The sequence below is a fragment of the Aulonocara stuartgranti genome, assembly GCF_965226115.1.
Source record: "Aulonocara stuartgranti genome assembly, chromosome: 11".
NCBI classification, from domain to species: Eukaryota; Metazoa; Chordata; class Actinopteri; order Cichliformes; family Cichlidae; genus Aulonocara; species Aulonocara stuartgranti.
In genome coordinates this window covers 36273153-36292177 of record NC_138947.1, presented here as the reverse complement: position 1 = coordinate 36292177, position 19025 = coordinate 36273153, and the positions used below count along the sequence as shown (strand labels likewise).

Here is a 19025-nt window from a genome sequence, read left to right as displayed (position 1 = left end):
AACAATTTCCGTATTTTTACATCAATGGTATTGGTGTGTTTCTCATTGGCATATGGCAGTGCTACAAATCTTTGTGCGAAGTGACTGTACTAACCGATTCTCATTTCAAGATGTCCCTATGGTACTTGCTACAGTGTAGCGGCTCGAGTTAGGCTGGACCCGTTGGCACAGCTACCCTCAGGGTCATTCCACGGTTGATTACATGGTCCACTATTGTAGCTCTGATGTCATCAGCAATTCTACTTCTCACTCTTTCTGCTCCCTCCATTGTACTCCGCACACACAGCGTACCTGTATTATAGTGCTTAGGCTGATTGCAAAGTGAACTAATTATCTAAAAAAGTTTTCACATGTGAAAGTGTGCCAGACAGTTGGCAAATTAGTGTTAATGATAGCCATACATGTGTATACTTTTGCTAGGAGTGTGTTGGAAATTTGGTAATTGAGTGTTGTGCAGTGAATTGTGCCTACAGTTTTGCAAAGTGTGTGTTACAAAATTGCAAACTGAGTGCAAAGCAGTTTTTGTGCTTTTAGTTTTGCAAACTCAGTGAGTGGTTTTGCTATAAGTCTGAATAGTTTTAGAGATTGTGCTACAGGAATCACAGTTAGGGTTTAAGCATTCAGAAAAAACTGTAAATCCCATCGAGGAGTTCTTCTCTGCCTGGCGCTGGAAAGTGTACGACCGTCATCCTCATCAACAGGTAGCCCTTTTACAGGCAATGGAGGAGGCATGTGGAGATATTGACCAAGTATCATGTCAGGCCTGGATACGGCATTCAAGGAGATATTTTCCCCGGTGCCTTGGACTGGAGGATATCGCATGCGATGTGGACGAAATTTTGTGGCCGGACCCAGAAAGACGACATGATGTAGGCTGATTGTCTTTGTTTTTCCTTTTTTTTGTGAAATTCCCATTTTGTGTTCTGACTTTGTCTTGGTTTTGATGAGTGTGAATAAACACCAATACTTGAAGTTTGGATCCTTGTATGACACTATGACAAAAGTGTGACCTCAAATTAACATCTGTACACAGAGAAAGCAAAAGCCAGATGTGTTTTGTATTCATACCACCAGTGTGCAGTTGGCGCATTGTGTGCTTAGTACACAGCAAATCCAGCATGTCCAAATTAACACTGTCGGATTTGATTTCAACACTATTAAATGTGTATATGGGTCCACACCAGAGAGTGTTAATTTAACTCTTTTTGGAGAGTTGGTACGTTAACTCTGATTTAGTGTTAAACACCAAATCTGTCTGGAGTTGATAATTTAACACTTGGTGTTAAGAGTTCATATATTAACTCTCAAAGAGTATTTTAGTTTAACTACGTAAGAGTTATCTTCTAATTCATTCTAAAAAGCGTGAATTTTACTGTTCTGAACTTTTACTAAAAAGATGCAATGGTTTTTGAAAAACATTTATTCTGAACTGTGCACCACAATTTCAAAACATTTTCTGAAAGATGTAACAGTATACATGTTCTCACTTTCATTAGAATTTTGTTTATCAAAAGGTCTGACATGGTAAATGCAAATAACAGCATTCTCATCACTTATTTCTTCAATACAATATGCATGTCCTTCATTCATCCCTCTGTGGAACTTCAACGCACTTCTGCTCTCCCCCATATTCCATCTTCACAAGCATATCCTGTGCGGAGATTGAATAAAAATTAGTTGACACGAATTAATGGCACAAATAATCCAGTAAACAATTGCAGCACAGTAAAAAAAAAGGAATCCTCTTTGAGCCATTACTTGTGTAAAGTATTTTCCCAAAAGACAAGGACACAGGCAACAGGTAATACTGAACTAAATGTAAAACCTCAACCTTTTTCATTTTTACCTAAACCGTGTGCACAAAACTCTGGAGGGATCTATGCTAACGTAGAACCCAGTCAGGTGTATTTGACCAAAAGTTTGACTGAAAATTCACATGCAAGCTTTTTTCAAGGCTGTGGTATTTGCCCGCAAACAATACCTTTCAGCTAGCTAAAACAGAATATTATGCTATCACCGAGCAACATGGCTAATGCCTTTCACACAGCTTTGTCTCAACTCCAAAGAGCCACAGAAGTAAAAGCTAATAATAATAATTGAAACTATCTTTGAAAAAATTACTTACCAAGCATGGCAAACAACTCAAATATGTAGAGCAAAATGTTCTGAAACGGCTTCACTTCAGCTTTGATTGGAGCCGTGCTGGGGGCGGAGTCTGTGAATTTACTCTATTGGTGTCATAGCCCCTGTAGGAGTTTAGAGTTAAGAGGTCAAGAGTTAATGTTTCCATTGTAACACCTCCAGATTTGACATAGAAACACTCATTTTTAACACTCGATTTTAACTACTATCATTTTACACCTCAGAGTTACATTAAAAGAATGTGACTCTGCTTAGAGTAAAATTAACTCTACTTTTGCAAGAAGACTATTAACACCAAAACATTTAACACTTTTGAATTTGCTGTGTAGATGATGGCTTGTGTGTACTGTTTGATACAAAAACACCATTTTTACGAAGGTGTGAAGAGTTAATCTAGCTGTGTTTGCTTTTGCAAGAGAACTACAATGTTTTGATAATTGGGTGACAGGTTTTCTTATTTGTGTGTAGAGTTTTGCAAAAATAGCCAATAGTTACAAAAAATGTGCTTAAGCAATCAGAAAAAACTGTAATTTAAGAGTTGACAATCTGGTGAAGACTGTGTGTTGAAGCTGGCCCTAATACTGCAACTGATGATGCTGACGTGGAACTGATCTGCAGGCTGAAGAGTGAGCACAAGGAACCCATTCCACTAGGTGGAGCCAAGAAGACCAAGCCCCTCCTTTTTGGAAAGTAAAATCCCCAGTTACAGTAACAAATAGAGCTGACCAGTGTAGGAATATCAAACAAATTTGACAAATAATATATGGTGTGCCTCAGTGCAATCACTGACTGGCTCAGACAGTGATGAATAGGATCAAACTTTTACATTAAAAAGTTTACAACAGCTGCGCTGTGATGAGGCTCAGACTCAAGTTGAAGACGTTTGCTGGGAAATGATTAAGCTATAAAAACAAACTGATTGTGTGTGATAGTGTAGCTGTCTGGGATGCTCCTGAGTGATTCTTTTGTGAGTAAGCAATACTTATGTAGGTTGCTATTAAGGTTGCTGCTTTGTGCCAATGGCATACATAACTCTCTAAATTGACGTTGCAACCCTCAGCATCTTACAAATTCAAACTATACTTGAAGCTTTATACCTGTAGGAGAGTTATACTGATTTACTGTCTGGAGATTATACCAGGTCTAGTCAAGACCACGATGAAGGCAAGACCAAGGTAAAGACTCACTTCTGGTACTCACTTTTGTTGCCAGCGGTTTAGACATTAATGGCTGTATGTTGACTTATTTTTAGGTTACAGCAAATTTACACTGACTACTTTATGTTGTATCAAAGTGTCATATCTTCAGTGTTGTCCCATGAAAAGATATAACAAAATATTTACAAAAATGTCAGAGATGTCCTCACTTTTGTGAGATAGCGTATTTAGCTAGTTATGCTGCAATAGGTGTAGGCTGCTGGGGGATTCCCATGATGCATTAAGTACTCCTTCTTCAGTCACCTTTCTTCCTCACAATCTGTTAATGGCTCTCTTCCACAGCATGTCTTTTGTCCTGTCTTCCTCCTCTTACCCCAACCAGTCGTAGTAGCTAGTTGCTCCTCCCCGAGCCTGGTTCTCCTGGAGGTTTCTTCCTGTTAAAAGGGAGTTTTTCCTTCCCTTTGTCAGGGCTGCGCTGGCAGACTGTGGGGATGCGAGGAAATAGGAACAAAATGTTGGACTTTGTGCGATGAAAGCAATGCGTTTATTTAAAGTGAAGCAAATTATACACTACAATAATAAATCCCCAGTGTGTTCCCGACTCCCGTGCCGTGCCTTCTTCCCACTGTTAGGCTACGTCTGCACTAGCCCGGATAAATTTGAAAATGGCGTTTTCATCTGAAAACGCTCCGCGTCCATGCTATCATTTTCAGTCGTTTTCACAGAGTTGTGCATCCACATTGAAACGGCTGAAAACGCTTACGTTCCAGTACTGCGCATGCGTGAAACGCAAGACAATTCGACCTGCCTCATTTCTGTCTGCCGTTTATTTACTTTCCGGCTCGTTGAAATGTTGCGGCAAAATGTTGAGGAAAAGCTTTTTTAAAGTTTTTTAAATGGACTAGCAATGAGGTGGAATTGTTGCTGCGAGTAACACAAAAGGACAAAATTGCAAAAGTGAAAATTAAAGAATTTGAAGAAAAGCTATGTGGAGCATGTCCAAACTGATATTAATCTTTAACAGGGCTGTCAAAATTGAAAGCAAACAAAACAACTGCTGTATAATGCCCTCCGCTATCTTAATTTAATTGGTCACATGACTGCATCTGTTAAAGATATTCTATTATCAAAGTACTCAGATGCAATGAAATATCACTCAGACACTTAGAGCAGTTTTAAACGTGCACGGGTGAGAGACTCAGGGAGAGACTCACACACCTCCTTGGTGCAGTCTGGCTTTATTTATACACATTATGAAGCATACAAAAAAGGAAATATCATCCTTATCTTGTCAAGAAAACAGGTGTGGTTTATCAAAAAACTTCGTGTTCTCTACAAGGTTGTTTCTTACTCGTGGGTGGCGGTTTCCTGCTAGTGTGAAGGCAAACAGTGACAATGTGAAGGCAAAGACTGATAATGTGAAGGCAAGCAGTTTCCGTTATAAAGTAGGGAGCCAGCAATTAAAATATGCAGCTGGTTGAGTACAGAACAGAAATATAAACACTCTTAGCTGATTATTATATGAATAATAAAATCTTAGAAAGCAAAAATACTCTGACATTCCCTCCTGTTGTTTAGATTTCTCACATGACAGTACTGTTATTTTTGTCAGTTCATAACCTCTTGTCTAAACATTTTCGGTTTGAACGTCATAAAACAGTCCTGTGTTCAATTAAACTAAACATTACTGTATGGATCATCTTTCAAAATTTCTTCCATTTGAGACATCATCACATAAGCATTGATAGAAGTTGTCACCATGTTTGATACCATTTTCTTCAGACAGGGTACTACACATGTTGTGAAAACACATAACAGTAAAAGCAAAAATGCAATTCCAACAAGTCCTTTAATCAGTAGGGACTTCCATGAACCACCTAGTAACCATGTCAACCAATCATCAGTGCTTGTGACATAGTCTTGTTGTTCAGCATCTTTAATCTTTCTCAAGGTGTTCAAAGCGTCGGTCATGTTTTGTGAGTGTATGTTGTCTGGGATGTATGTACAACATGTAGTGTCAAACAATACACACAAACCTCCTTTTTCAGCTAGAATCATGTCTAGTGCGACTCTGTGTTGCATCACTACAATGCGTATTGCGTCGATTTCTTCATTTTGCGCTTTGTTGATTTTCATTGAAGCATTTAGGAACAGTCCAAATCGATAGTCAAGTGTCTCGATCCTCAGCATGTTTTTCCCAACTCCTACCCAAGGGAACAAGGAGTGGAGGACTTTCTGACCATCAGTCCATAGTTTGAAGTTCTTGGGCACATCTGATCCATAGATTGAGTCATGTGGCATTACTTCAGTGACTTCAGCAACTTCACGTTTTGCTCTTGACGTGTGTGTCTCTGCTGTGATCTTGAAGGTGTGGTCTGAAATTAGTACTGGTGCACACAGACCGGTGGAGTTCGGTGGGAGCATGAAGTAGGTTTTAGGCCCGCAGGCCCAAGCGGCTCCCTGGACCCAGAAAGTTCCATTTTTGAAGGTGTGTATTCCTTTGGATTGGGTCAGGTCAAGTGTCTGTGTGCAGTTGCGGTTTCGTCCAAGTTTCCTGTTTCCATCGGAGAAGTTGAAACACATTGGGTGCTGTATGTCCGGCGGCAAAACTATGGCGAATGATTTGTTTTTTGTGTTGTTGGCTTTGACGTTTACCCAATGTTTTTCGTTGCAGGTGTAGTTCCAGTTCGTCAGATTGTAGGCACAAGGGGTTGTCTGTTCAATTAGAATACGTCGTTGTGAAAGTGGTTTCGTGACACGTTTGACGTCTGTGTCACTACACCATGGAATTAGGTCTTCTTTCTTTGTGCTTTGACCTTTTAGGGTCAGTCCTGTTGCCATCAAATCTCTGCGTGTGCAATTTCCAGTTGTTGCTTTGTTGAACACACACATCGCTTCGTCAAGTTCAGGTGCCTTTCCATATATTGTTGCGTGTACGGCTGTTGTTGGCATATGTGAACATACATAGCATTCCGTGCTGTTGTCGGTGCGTGTTCTATCATACACATATCTATACCACGCGTTGTTCATCCATGGGTGGTTATGGTCTTGGTTCAGGTCACGTAGATGCGAATTATCATGTGTCCATCTTTTTTGCAGGTGGTGTTGTTTATTTCCTCTCATCTGGGTGAGTGTTAGTAGGCTCACTAGGAGCGCAATGCTGGCCACTAGGAGGACAAGTGTCTTCATGATGACCAGGCACACCTAGACTTCTGGTGAGTAGACTATTGGCGAGAAGTAAAAAAGGGCGGGATATACCCAATCAGCCCTTCCCTTCACCAATAGATCACCTAGAAGCCAGGGGAGCCGGCGTCTAAGCGTCTGGATTGTCACTCACTTTTTTACAGTGGCTGTGGTGGATCCAAGATGGTCTTTCTGCTATTTTGCAGGCGGTGGGTGTGGTAAGTAGGACTTGGTATGGGCCCTCCCACCTTGGTGAACTCCAATTCTTTCTCTGGAGTACTTTGATCAGGATCCAATCACCTGGTTGTAACCTGCAAGACACTGGAGAGAAATCACTCGGCAGTTGGTTGTTTAACACAATCTCTTTATTTTCAAACAGTTTAGTCATCCATTCTGCTAGGGTAGTTTCCCTTATTGATTTATTAATAGGTTCACTGGTAATTGGCAATGGAAACGCTCTCCCGTGGATGATTTCAAAAGGTGTAAGTTTCTGAGAACCTTGTGTTATTCTCATCCACATCTTTACTAGGCCTAGACATTCAGGCCATGGTCTTCCTGTTTCTTCCATGCATTTTCTTAATCTCTGTTTTATTGTGCCGTTAGTTCTTTCCACTAATCCTGCGCTTTGTGGGTGATATGCACAGTGATGTTTGATGCTAAATCCTAGAGCTTCAGAGACTTTGCTGATGATGTCATTAACAAAATGTGTTCCATTGTCTGACCTTATCAGACTGGGAATGCCATATGTGGGGATGAAGTGATTGCATAAACACTTTGCCACTGATATTGCATCTGCTCTTTTTACTGGATAGATTTCTGGCCATTTTGAAAATACATCTATAATTACTAGAGCATATCTTGATGCTTGGCATTCGTTAAGTTCAATAAAATCCATGTGGATTGTATGGAAAACTAGCCTCTCTTAGGTCTTAAGTTTCCTTGTGAGTTGTGTTGTTTTTTTTTGTTTTTTATTTTTTGACAGAATAGGCATGTTCTTACAAATTATTCGCTAAAGTTTCAAAATTTATAGTGTGTATTGCATTGTTTATCTATACTATATCTCCCTCCTGTTTACACAGGTGTTTACCTCATGTGTCACTACAACCGCTGTCCTGTGTAATGACTCTGTTAATATAGGTTTTCCATCACAGACCATTAAGTCATCTTTCAGTTTACTCCACATTTCAGCCACTTGTTTTGTTCAGTGATTGTTGCAGCTTGTTGTTCGGTTTTTAGTACATCAAGTGGTATTTGTAGGCAGTAGTTGGTTTCTAGTAGCTCTGCCGATTGTTTGCAGCCTGTTTTGCTGCTTGTTCTGCAAAATTATTTCCTTTTGTGACAATATAATTGTCTTTTTGATGTGCTCCACATGTGCACAGTGCCAATTGTTTTGGCAAGGTGATCACTTCCAGCAAGATTTTTTTTTTTTTCTTCTCTATAGATGGAACATTACATTCTCACTTGAGGCATTTTTAGATAATTTCTAGTTTTTCAAAGAATTCACACATCTCACACATCTTACATATTTTAAACAAGTATTGTCACGAATTTGTTTCCAAATCAACAAAATAAAATAATCAAACAAAACCGAAAACATACATGAGTCAGGACCCAAAAAGAAAAATGCTGCTACTGAAACAGAGCAGACATGTGAGGGAAAACTGAGCTCACAGACAGCTGCATGTGTTGGCTTTTATGCAGCTTCTGCTCTAAAAACAAATAAATAAAAAATAAAAGAAAATGTGTAACATGCTCATCAACTTAGCGGTGTCCACATATTTAATTCAGCTTCACAATCCTGTAACTTTAGCTGTTGTCTACAGGGTTTGGCTTATTAGTTGTTACTATAGATGTGCTCTATATCTCAGTAATATTTTATCCAGGTTTTCAAGCATGTCAAGTGCCTCTATGCACCTAAGTAGTTTAGATATTTCCTTTATTTTCTTCATCTCCTATGTCATTATACTGAGTTTGAGCAAACCTTAAGCTTGATGCAGACTACTTCATAACAATTGTCCATCTCACATCATACTGACTAGGTTACTTCTTATTATTATCATCTTTTTCTTTCCATATAATAACAACAGTATATTACAACATTTTATCAGTGTATATAAAAGTGTATATTACTATACTACTACTGAGCCAATTTAATAGTTGGGATCATCTTACTCAGCAAACAGATAACTTAGAATTCATCCAATCTGTACAAATTTGCTTCTTCTCTGAACAGGTTTGTGCCTACTTTTTAGACTGGTCTTCTGTTTGCCTCATCTCAGATCCAACCTTCGGTCACTTTCATTCTTTCTGTTGCCTGTCTAACCAAGCAATTTATTATTATATATTTTATATTTTATTTTGTGTCCATCAAGGGCTTCGGGTGATCTGCAGCTTCACCTTTTCCCAAGCTGGAGACATTTACCTTTTCACACACTTTCCTTGGCTGACCAATGACACAGCCATGAACGTCTTGCCAACTATGTTTCATTGTTAATATAAGTTTACAGGTTGTTATCCTTCCTATTATTAGTTTCAATACATTAAAAATAAGTTCTAATGTAATTTTGTCTTTATTTATTTTATTTTTGTACTTCTTATATTTATATCTATTCGTTGAGGTCTGTTTCCAACCTTTTTAAACTACTTTGATCTCTAGTTTTCACTTAATAAGGGTTTTATCAGTCACTGCAGTTTGTCCGGTGCCTGGACATTTTTCTCTAGCCACTGCTCGTCAGCAGTGAGTTTTGTTGATTTATTACCCATTTTTCTTTCTTATTATTTTTATTAGCTCATAGATATATTTACGTTTACACACACACATACACACCCGTGGTGCTTTCTCTGGCACGAGGAATGGGAGAGGCTATTGACACGGCCTTCTACTTTCAAGCTAGCCTTGAAAGCGGTGTCAATTTTATGTGATGAAACACAACCTTTTCCCGTTCCACCAGAACTCGAGCAACCAACGGTAAACAATTCGGTGGAGTAGTTCAGCCTCCTTAATGTGCTGTAAAATCAACTTACTCCACCAACAAAACAGTAAAACAACAGATTATACGCGTAATGAGTTTTTTATTCTGGGCAACACTGTGTCTTTCTACATTGCTCCAAGCCCTCTTTCAGGCGAGCTGCTTCGTAACCTCTACGAGTCCTTTTTCAGACGAGAATGTTACTATCCTGTCGTATTTTGACATTAAACTTGCTCCGAGCCCTTTTTCAGGCGAGCTGTAACCTCTACCAGTCCTTTTTCAGACGAGAATGTTACTTAATTAATCTGTCATACATTGACGGGAAACTATTTAATGTACAGACCACAGGTTGCCTCAGTCGTTTTGCGCAAGATGTGAGTGAGTGCTAAATATTCACCTGAGTTATTGTGTGGTTGCTTTGGTTTCCTTCATCAACCCCTGAAGTCGTGGACCTCTTATAAGAACGCTGGCCAGAACCCGAACGTCACGTCTCTGGACTTTATCCTCTGCCTGGAGAGGAGTCGACAGCGTGGGCTTCTCACGACGTCAGGACTTGACGAAGGTCTCCTATTGGAGCATTGAAAAAATATCAATGTCCAATCCGGCTCGAAGGACCAATTAAATGTTAAAGATATTCTATTATCAAAGTACTCAGATGCAATGAAATATCACTCAGACACTTAGAGCAGTTTTAAACGTGCACGGGTGAGAGACTCAGGGAGAGACTCACACACCTCCTTGGTGCAGTCTGGCTTTATTTATACACATTATGAAGCATACAAAAAAGGAAATATCATCCTTATCTTGTCAAGAAAACAGGTGTGGTTTATCAAAAAACTTCGTGTTCTCTACAAGGTTGTTTCTTACTCGTGGGTGGCGGTTTCCTGCTAGTGTGAAGGCAAACAGTGACAATGTGAAGGCAAAGACTGATAATGTGAAGGCAAGCAGTTTCCGTTATAAAGTAGGGAGCCAGCAATTAAAATATGCAGCTGGTTGAGTACAGAACAGAAATATAAACACTCTTAGCTGATTATTATATGAATAATAAAATCTTAGAAAGCAAAAATACTCTGACAGCATCACATGACTAAAATGTGTCCTCGTTTTTGAAAGGCCTCCGGGTTCTCTGTCCACACTGCGATGCGAAAACAGCGTTTTCAAATGTATCTGCTTTGGAGAGCATTTTCAAAACGCTGCATTTCCCTTGACCAAAAACGGCGTCTCAGTGTGGACGGAAGGCATTTTCAAATGAAAACGTATTAGTGTGGATGTGGCCTTAGTGTCCCGTGTCTCTGCTCCTCAGTGTCACAGCATGCCGTGCTTTCTGCCTTCTTGTTCCTGCAATCCTTCTAGGAAAACACAGAGGCAACCGTCAGAAACACCACAATTGCGGCAGACTAACCTTCACTAACTTGTAAGGAGACTAACCTGAAGTCACACAACAGTCCAGCATGGAGGAACGCTCAGCCACACTGCTCTGTAGCTCCCCCCATGATCCTGATCAGCTGCAGGATCCTTGGGTGTGGCCAGCCTCCCAACGGGAACAACCCTCCAGGCCTAGTGTGCCAGGAAAACCAGGACAACACCACACACACACACACACACACACACACACACACACACACACACACACACACACACAGGGAAACAAGGAACAGCAGCACCATACTCACACACCCCATCAGACATAAACAAGTCCATAGACTGCTCATGAACCCTGGGTCCCTCAGACCCAGGTCCTTGACACCCTTGTTTGCTACCTTAGCGTCTACCTTACAATATAAAATGCACATATCAACTAATGATAACTCTTAAAAGGTGACACACAAATTGTGTCTTAGTACTATTAACCAGAGAGTAAATCAAATTCTTCATTAAATGAAGTACCTTAAAAATATTAGACCAAATTCAACATTTAAATAAGCTAAAAGGACATAACATTACCACATCTCTAGTAATACATATATTATGCTTTAATTGTTGATCCAGTTTAAAGGAGTAATTTATTTTTAAAAAAAAATACAATTACAATTACAGTTTTTTGGGGAATTATGTATGGAGACCAAAATATTTCTGCTGTAAATCGACCAACCCTTATATGGTTACTGGAGGAAGTGCAGTTGTTTCAAAAACCCAAAGGTTGTTTCTTTAGTGTAAAGAACTATTGTTTATTTATTTTTTGGTCTGGAATGTGGGGCCTCCCTGCTGCTGCGGAGTCGGGGCGGTCTGCCTCTCCCCACCGCAGGGAAAAGGGTAACACCACCTGGGTCTGGATGCAGTTCCCCCCTCCAGGGGGGAGGGGGGAACTGGGGGGTTCGTAGAGTACGCTTGGGGAGTGTGATCGTGTGTACAGCGTCTCTTTATGTCTGTCTCCACGTTGGTTGAGTGTGGAGTAAGTGCATATGAGAGCATGAGGGTGGGAATGGATGTTTGTGTCTGTGTGTGCCTGTATGTCTGTGTCTATATGTCAGGTTGGGTATCAGACGCCACCTCTCTGGGGACACCTCAGGCCCTCCAAGGTTTGGAGGCCTATCTCCCCCCACCACCACTTCCCCTGCCAGTGGCGGACTCCCTCAGACATCGGCCTCTCGGCCCGGGGCTTGGTCACTCAGGCACAGCTGGCTGCCGGCGGAGCTGCAACTCCCCCTGGCTTCTGCTCCGCGGCTGCTGAGTGAGCCCTCATCTGGGACTCTCCTCAGCTCTTTCTGGGACAGTGGCGCGGCTGCCCCTCTGTTGGTCTTCCTTGGTCTGTTGTGTTCTGGGGGCCTCTGGATGTCTGGAGTTTTGATCTCCTCCATACCTGCTTCATGCCCTGGAGGACGGGGCTGTGGCCCCCCCACACCCTCTAGCAGATCATTACATGAAGGAACCTCTTAAAAAACAAAAAACAAGCGCGTCCATGCTCACAGGTGTACACACGGGTGATCACACCCACAAACTACACCCTTTTTGGCTCCTACCTCAAAGCACACTGTGTTCTGTTGTGCTGCACAATAATGTTTAATATTTAGTATTTACTGTCATATTCCCATATATCATTGTGATGTTGTTTATTCTATTACTCTTGTTCTCTTCTGCTTGTTTTCTTTTTTCTTTCTCAGCAGGTGACCCAGGTGATCGATATATGCATTTTCTTTTTCTTTTCTTTTTTTTCTGCCCATTCTGTTGGTCTTTGTCTTTTGCCCTTCTCCCCCGTCCCTCTTCTCAGCTGTTTCTCTTTCCCTCTTTCTTTCTCCCCTTCTTTCCCCCAGTCAAGTCTGTCCCGTATTCAACAAGTGAAAATAAAATAAACAATAAAAGGTGAATCAAACAGACCAATACAGCGAGGCTGGGATGGTCAATTTGGTAAAGTAAATCCGTTGGGCATCTTTCTTTGCCTTTAGACAATAATTCTGATGGCAAAAGAGCCAAACGGGACAGGCAAAAAAAAAAAAAATATTATTTTTTGGTGTTTAAGATAATAAAATAAAGTTTCTGTCTACTGTCAATGATACAACCACACTTGATCACTGTGACATAAAGCCATTTTTGCTTTACCCAGCACTGCACAACAATGAATATAAACAGTGAATGTGTGTGTGCTGTTTGAACATTTATGGATTATTTATTTGTGTTCTTAGGTTTGGTTCAAGACACGCACATCCAGTCAGTATCAGACACAGCAGTGGGGGAGCACCTTGTTACCATCAGTCACACTGATGATCAGTGATAGAAACCCTGCGAAACAAGAAGGTAGATGAAAAGAATTCCAAATGAATAACAGACGTAGGGTAATTTCTGACCCTTACAGAAAGTGGAGACCTGTAAGTAGGACATGAAACTGCTACGCTCTGTCTTTGATGTTGTGAGTAACAGTGATATCTTTGTTTGGAGCCAATTCTATTTCCTTTAAAAGTCTGACCCTGGTGCTTGGTAGCTGGGCGCCCCATCGTAATGATGTAGCTTTGTGTAGAGAAAACTGGTGGAAGAAAAGACCTGAAAAGCCCATTAATGCTGACTGCTGAACCACAGAGACCTTTAATGTGCTGTCACCAATCGTCTGCACAGCTTTGTCCTGCCAGCAGTTTCTCTAGTCAGATGTAACTGTCATTTAGAAAGCAGATCGATGTGCAATGATGTGACCGATTTAAGTGGCGATCCATCATTTATTTTCGCTTGTAGACAGGTCTCTAACAGCTGTAATTTCTGTGAGGTGTATTTTGCCTCCATAATCACTTCTGTAATGCTGTGTTAGTGTCAATGAAGTTTTTGTTAGCAGTACCTCATTTGCTCACATTTCACACATGATGGATTATTAGAATTTTTTAAATAATTGTTTAAAGTGGGGTTTTCCTTAGTTTCTGACGTATACACATTGTTACAAAGATAGATGCTAAAGTTTCAAATTTTAAAGTCTGCATATGAAAAAGTGTGACCTAAAAGGCCTTTCTTTTTTTCTAAACTTGTCTGTGTATCATAGATACATACTGCACTTGTAAATGTCATAGTTAGAGACACAGGTCTGTGAATTCCAGTCTCTTCTCCTTAGTGCTGTGCTCCATGATTAAGCGACTGATCTGCAGCTCACATTTCAGTCTTTATATCCTGTAAAATCATCTGACAGTGGAGTAGTCCTCTCAGTTTGTACATTTCAGTCAGTTTTTACAGCAGTGCATCAAACAAAGCAGTTGCAGAGTTGTAATATTTCTTTTGTATATATTATTATTATTTGGAGTAAACTAAAATCCTGCATCATAAATACGGTTCGAGCATTTCTGTCAAACCAAACTTCTCACAAACACTTTCATTATATACAGACTTCTTTGTGACGCCGCTGGATCCCCCTTAAGAATATGGTAGTAAACAGTATCGACCACTATGACATCCTTATGGCTCTGTAACAAGTCAAGTGAGAGAGTGTGGGGAGCCAATCACAAAAAGTTAGTTTGAAGTTTGTTTTTTATTTGTTCTGTTTTTTAAATTAGGAATCATACAGAGTTAACCTACCAGAGTCCAAGAATGAAAAATATGGAGCTAGAAATAGACAGAATAGGTCCACTATAAATTGTGTTTCAATTCTTTCTGTTTGGTGTGTCTTTTAGCGATTCTTTATTGCTGCAGGTGTTGAGCCATGGTGACTGGTGTTTGGAGTAATGTAGAGGTAATGGAAAGTATATCTCTGTGCTGTTTACAGCCTTGCAAACTGGAACAAATATATATTGTTCAGCTACGGAAATGTTGCCAAACAGTGCCTCGATTTTTGCGGTAGAATTGGGAAAATGAAGACACTATGAGTTGGAATGGCTTTTAATCCTTGATTTTTTTTTTTAAAGTACTCTGAGCCACAATTACAGTCAAACAACAGTTAAATGCACTCAGTTGCATTCATATGCAGTTCATCTGAAAAAGTAGATCATAGAACGAGACCAAGAGATGAAAATGAAACCAACAGGACTGCAAGGACACTAAGGAGATAAAATAGGGAAACTCATCACCAACACTAATCATAACCAAAATCCAAAGTCATCCTGTGAAAGTGGTTGTAACTGAGTTTACTGCTACACACCAGACATTGTATGTAGAGGGAAAACTCATGTTTGACCACATTTATTAGGAAACAAAAGAACAAATCCTGGTGAATTCAAATACTTCATTTTGTCCTACAACTGACAGAAATAATAGAAAGACTCTCTTCATAAAGAATGACCAAGTATCAGTCTATTGTTCGTCAATATTCATTCAAATAGCACACAAAAAAGATAGAGGTTTTAACTGTCAGCTCCTTGAAAATAGTCATGTTTTCTAACAGTCTTGAAGAACTTGTTGGCTGTTGCTCAGGGCGCGCAGGGTGAGTGCTCTACTCACTTGAGGAAGAGCATGAACTCCAAATTGCCCCGGTGTTTTATTCGGAATCTAATTTATTTTGTGATAAATATATGGGGAAAATGCTGTGTGAATAGGTGATTGTGGCTTGTAGTAAAATTTCTTTGAGTGTTCAGTAAGAGTAAGTGCAGACTCCTTGAGAAGTTGGGTTTAGGTTGGTGCACTCCATCACTTTGCCAAAAGCATACATCTCCAGGCCTGGAGCCCACCAAATTTCGAGCAACAAGAACAAGATGAAGGCAATGGATCAATGGATCATGTGATTTGATTGGGTTTGCAGCTTACGTTACAGTTTTATTCTAACGAGCAACAGATGACGAGGTTATAGATTAAAGCAGTTTTAAAGAAAGGGGGCATAAAATGGGGTTTAATCTGAGCCCAATAAGTCTTTCATTGTTTTATACACAGTGGTCCCTCGTTTATTGCACAATTTAACCCACGATAGGTGAAATCAGCGAAGTAGCCAACTTTATTTTTTTACATTTATTATAGATGCCGACCATCATAAGATGGCGCCGGTGAGGTCGGCTGCCGTCACGACTGCTCCGACCACTTTTTCTTTGTCTTTGTTTTTTAAGTTAGTTTTCAGCGTTTCTAAATCGGCAAAATCATCACCATTGGGTACATTAGGTATGACAGTGACACTCTTGTTTCTATTGGTATACAATGTACTCACAATTCGAAGTTTTTAACTCCGGATCCGAGCTGGCCGAGTGAGATCTCGAGGGAGAACAAAGGGAAGCGGCGGCGGCCTAGAGGGAAGCGAGCCGGCGTCAGGAACAGGCTGAGAGCTCGTGCACACCGCACACCTCTGCCTAGCATCCTGCTCGCCAACGTCCAGTCACTGGAGAACAAGCTTGACAACCTCAGGGCCAGGATAAAGTTCCAGAGAGACATTCGGGACTGCAATCTCCTCTGCTTCACCGAGACATGGCTGAACCCAGCGGTGCCGGACCACGCCATCCAGCCGGCCGAGTTCTTCTCGGTTCACCGCATGGACAGGACACGGGACTCGGGGAAGTCAAGGGGAGGCGGCGTGTGTTTAATGGTGAGCAACAACTGGTGCAACAGTGCGAACGTTGTTCCTCTCACACGCTCCTGCACACCAAATCTGGAACTACTGTCCATCATGTGTCGTCCTTTTTATCTACCTCGGGAATTTACATCGGTCATTGTAAGTGCCGTTTATATTCCACCACAAGCGGACACGGTCACCGCCTTATGCGAGCTGCATGAGGCACTCACACAGCACCAGACACAACACCGGGACGCTGCGCTTATTGTGACGGGGGACTTTAATAGCGCCAACCTCAAACGCGCAGCGCCGAACTTTTATCAACACATCACCTGCCCCACCAGGGGTGAAAGGACACTGGACCACTGCTACACTACGGTCAAGGATGGCTACAAGGCACAATCCCGCCCCCCGTTTGGCAAATCTGATCACGCCGCCATCTTCCTCATGCCAAAATACAAACAAAGGCTAAAACAGGAAGTTCCGGTTCAGAGGAAGGTCGCGCGCTGGACGGATCAATCGGTGGCCGCGTTACAGGACGCACTCGATGACGCAGACTGGGGCATGTTCAGAAACAGCTCCGACGATGACGTCAACGTGTTTACGGAAGCGGTTGTGGGATTCATCGGGAAACTAGCGGATGATACCGTGGAGACAAAGACTATCACAACGTTTCCCAACCAGAAGCCGTGGGTGGATAAAACCATCCGCAACGCTCTGAGATCCCGCACCGCTGCCTACAACACGGGACTCATGACGGGGGACATGGACCCGTACAAAGCCGCGTCATATAACGTGCGGAGGGCGGTGAAAGAGGCGAAGCAGCGCTACGGGAGGAAACTAGAGTCACAACTCCAACAGAGTGACTCTGGGAGCCTGTGGCGGGACTAAGGACAATAACGGACTATAAAGCACCAACAACCGGTATGACGAACGCGGCCGTGACTCTGGCAGACGAGCTGAACACTTTCTATGCTCGCTTCGAGGCTGCAGCTAAGGTCTCCAACAATGCTAGTGTTAGCGGCGCTAACGGCTGCAGACAGGAAGATACTGCCAGCACCGGAAACGTGCTCGTCATCTCCGAGCATGAAGTAAGGAGAGCCTTCAAGAGAGTGAACACCAGGAAAGCAGCAGGACCAGACGGCATCCCAGGTCGTATCCTAAGAGACTGCGCATACCAGCTAGCTCCTGTGTTCACTGAGATATTCAAAATCTCTTTATCTCAGTCGGTGATCCCCACATGCTTCAAAGAGTCCATCATTGTTCCTGTCCCGAAGAAACCCCACCCTGCTTCTCTCAATGACTATCGCCCTGTAGCCCTCACCTCAGTAGTGATGAAGTGCTTTGAACGCCTGGTCAGAGACTTCATCATTTCTTCACTACCAGACACACTGGACCCACTACAGTTCGCTTACCGTCCAAATCGTTCCACAGACGATGCCATCTCTCATCTCCTCCACACATCACTCACTCACTTGGACGCTAGAAGGGGGAATTATGTTAAAATGCTCTTCGTAGACTACAGCTCTGCATTTAACACCATAATTCCCTCCACACTCACCACCAAGCTGGAGCATCTGGGACTCAGCTCATCTATGTGTCAGTGGATCTCCAACTTCCTAACTGGCAGACCACAGGCAGTAAGGATGGGCGGACATGTCTCAGCCTCCACCACTCTCAGCACTGGAGCCCCCCAGGGGTGTGTTCTGAGCCCCCTGCTGTACTCTTTGTACACATATGACTGCGTGGCCACTACCAGCTCCACCACCATCATCAAGTTTGCTGACGACACCGTCGTGGTGGGCCTGATCTCTGATAACAACGAGACGGCCTACCTGAAGGAGATTAGGAATCTGGAGAACTGGTGCCAGAGGAACAACCTCCTTCTAAACGTCAGTAAGACAAAGGAGCTGATAGTGGACTTCAGCACTAAGCAGGAGAGGAACTACCAGACCCCCGTCATCAACGAGTGCCCAGTGGAGAGAGTGGACAGCTTCAAATACCTCGGAGTTCACATCACGCAGGACCTGTCATGGTCCTGTCACATCAACACCGTGGTGAAAAAGGCCCGACAGCGTCTCTACCACCTCAGACGCTTGAGAGACTTCCAACTGCCCTCCAAGGTGCTCAGGAACTTTTACTCGTGCACCATAGAGAGCATCCTGGCGGGAAACATCTTAACCTGGTTCGGGAACAGCACCATGCAGGACAGACGAGCTCTACAGAGGGTTGTGCGGTCAGCTGAGCGCACCATCCGCTCCGAGCTCCCTGACCTGCACTCAATCTACAGCAGGCGGTGCTGGACCAAGGCCAGGAAGATCGTGAAGGACCTCAGCCATCCCAACAACAGACTGTTCTCTCTGTTGAGGTCAGGAAAGCGATTCCGCTCCCTGAAGACCAACACAGAGAGACTGAGGAGGAGCTTCTTCCCGCAGGCGATACGGTCTCTCAATCACACCACCACACAGTACTGACCCACACATACAGTTCTTACACACACACTGGACTTTCTGGACTTTGGTTTTGCACAACACTGGTCACTATATTCTTCATTTCCGGTTAATACTTGTACAGCTGCTGTTATTGTGTATATATTTATTTATATTTAGATTTCTTCATACATTCTTATATAGTTCTATATTGTGTATTGTGTATTTTGTTGTACAGTTATTTTATTTTCAACTTTAATTTATATAT

General features: G+C 42.1%; 2 long non-coding RNA genes across 2 annotated transcripts; both read right to left on the bottom strand.

The window, feature by feature from the left end:
• Window positions 1-1402: 1402 nt before the first annotated feature.
• LOC309718025 lies at window positions 1403-2216 on the bottom strand. Its single transcript, XR_014279857.1, has 2 exons — window positions 2126-2216; window positions 1403-1651 (listed from the first exon to the last, which is right to left on the bottom strand). It is a non-coding gene; the product is annotated as an uncharacterized lncRNA (long non-coding RNA).
• A 2252-nt stretch (window positions 2217-4468) lies between these two features.
• Window positions 4469-10521, bottom strand: LOC309717949. The gene is made up of 2 exons (XR_014279852.1): window positions 9849-10521; window positions 4469-6803 (listed from the first exon to the last, which is right to left on the bottom strand). It is a non-coding gene; the product is annotated as an uncharacterized lncRNA (long non-coding RNA).
• Between the last annotated feature and the right edge of the window lie 8504 nt (window positions 10522-19025).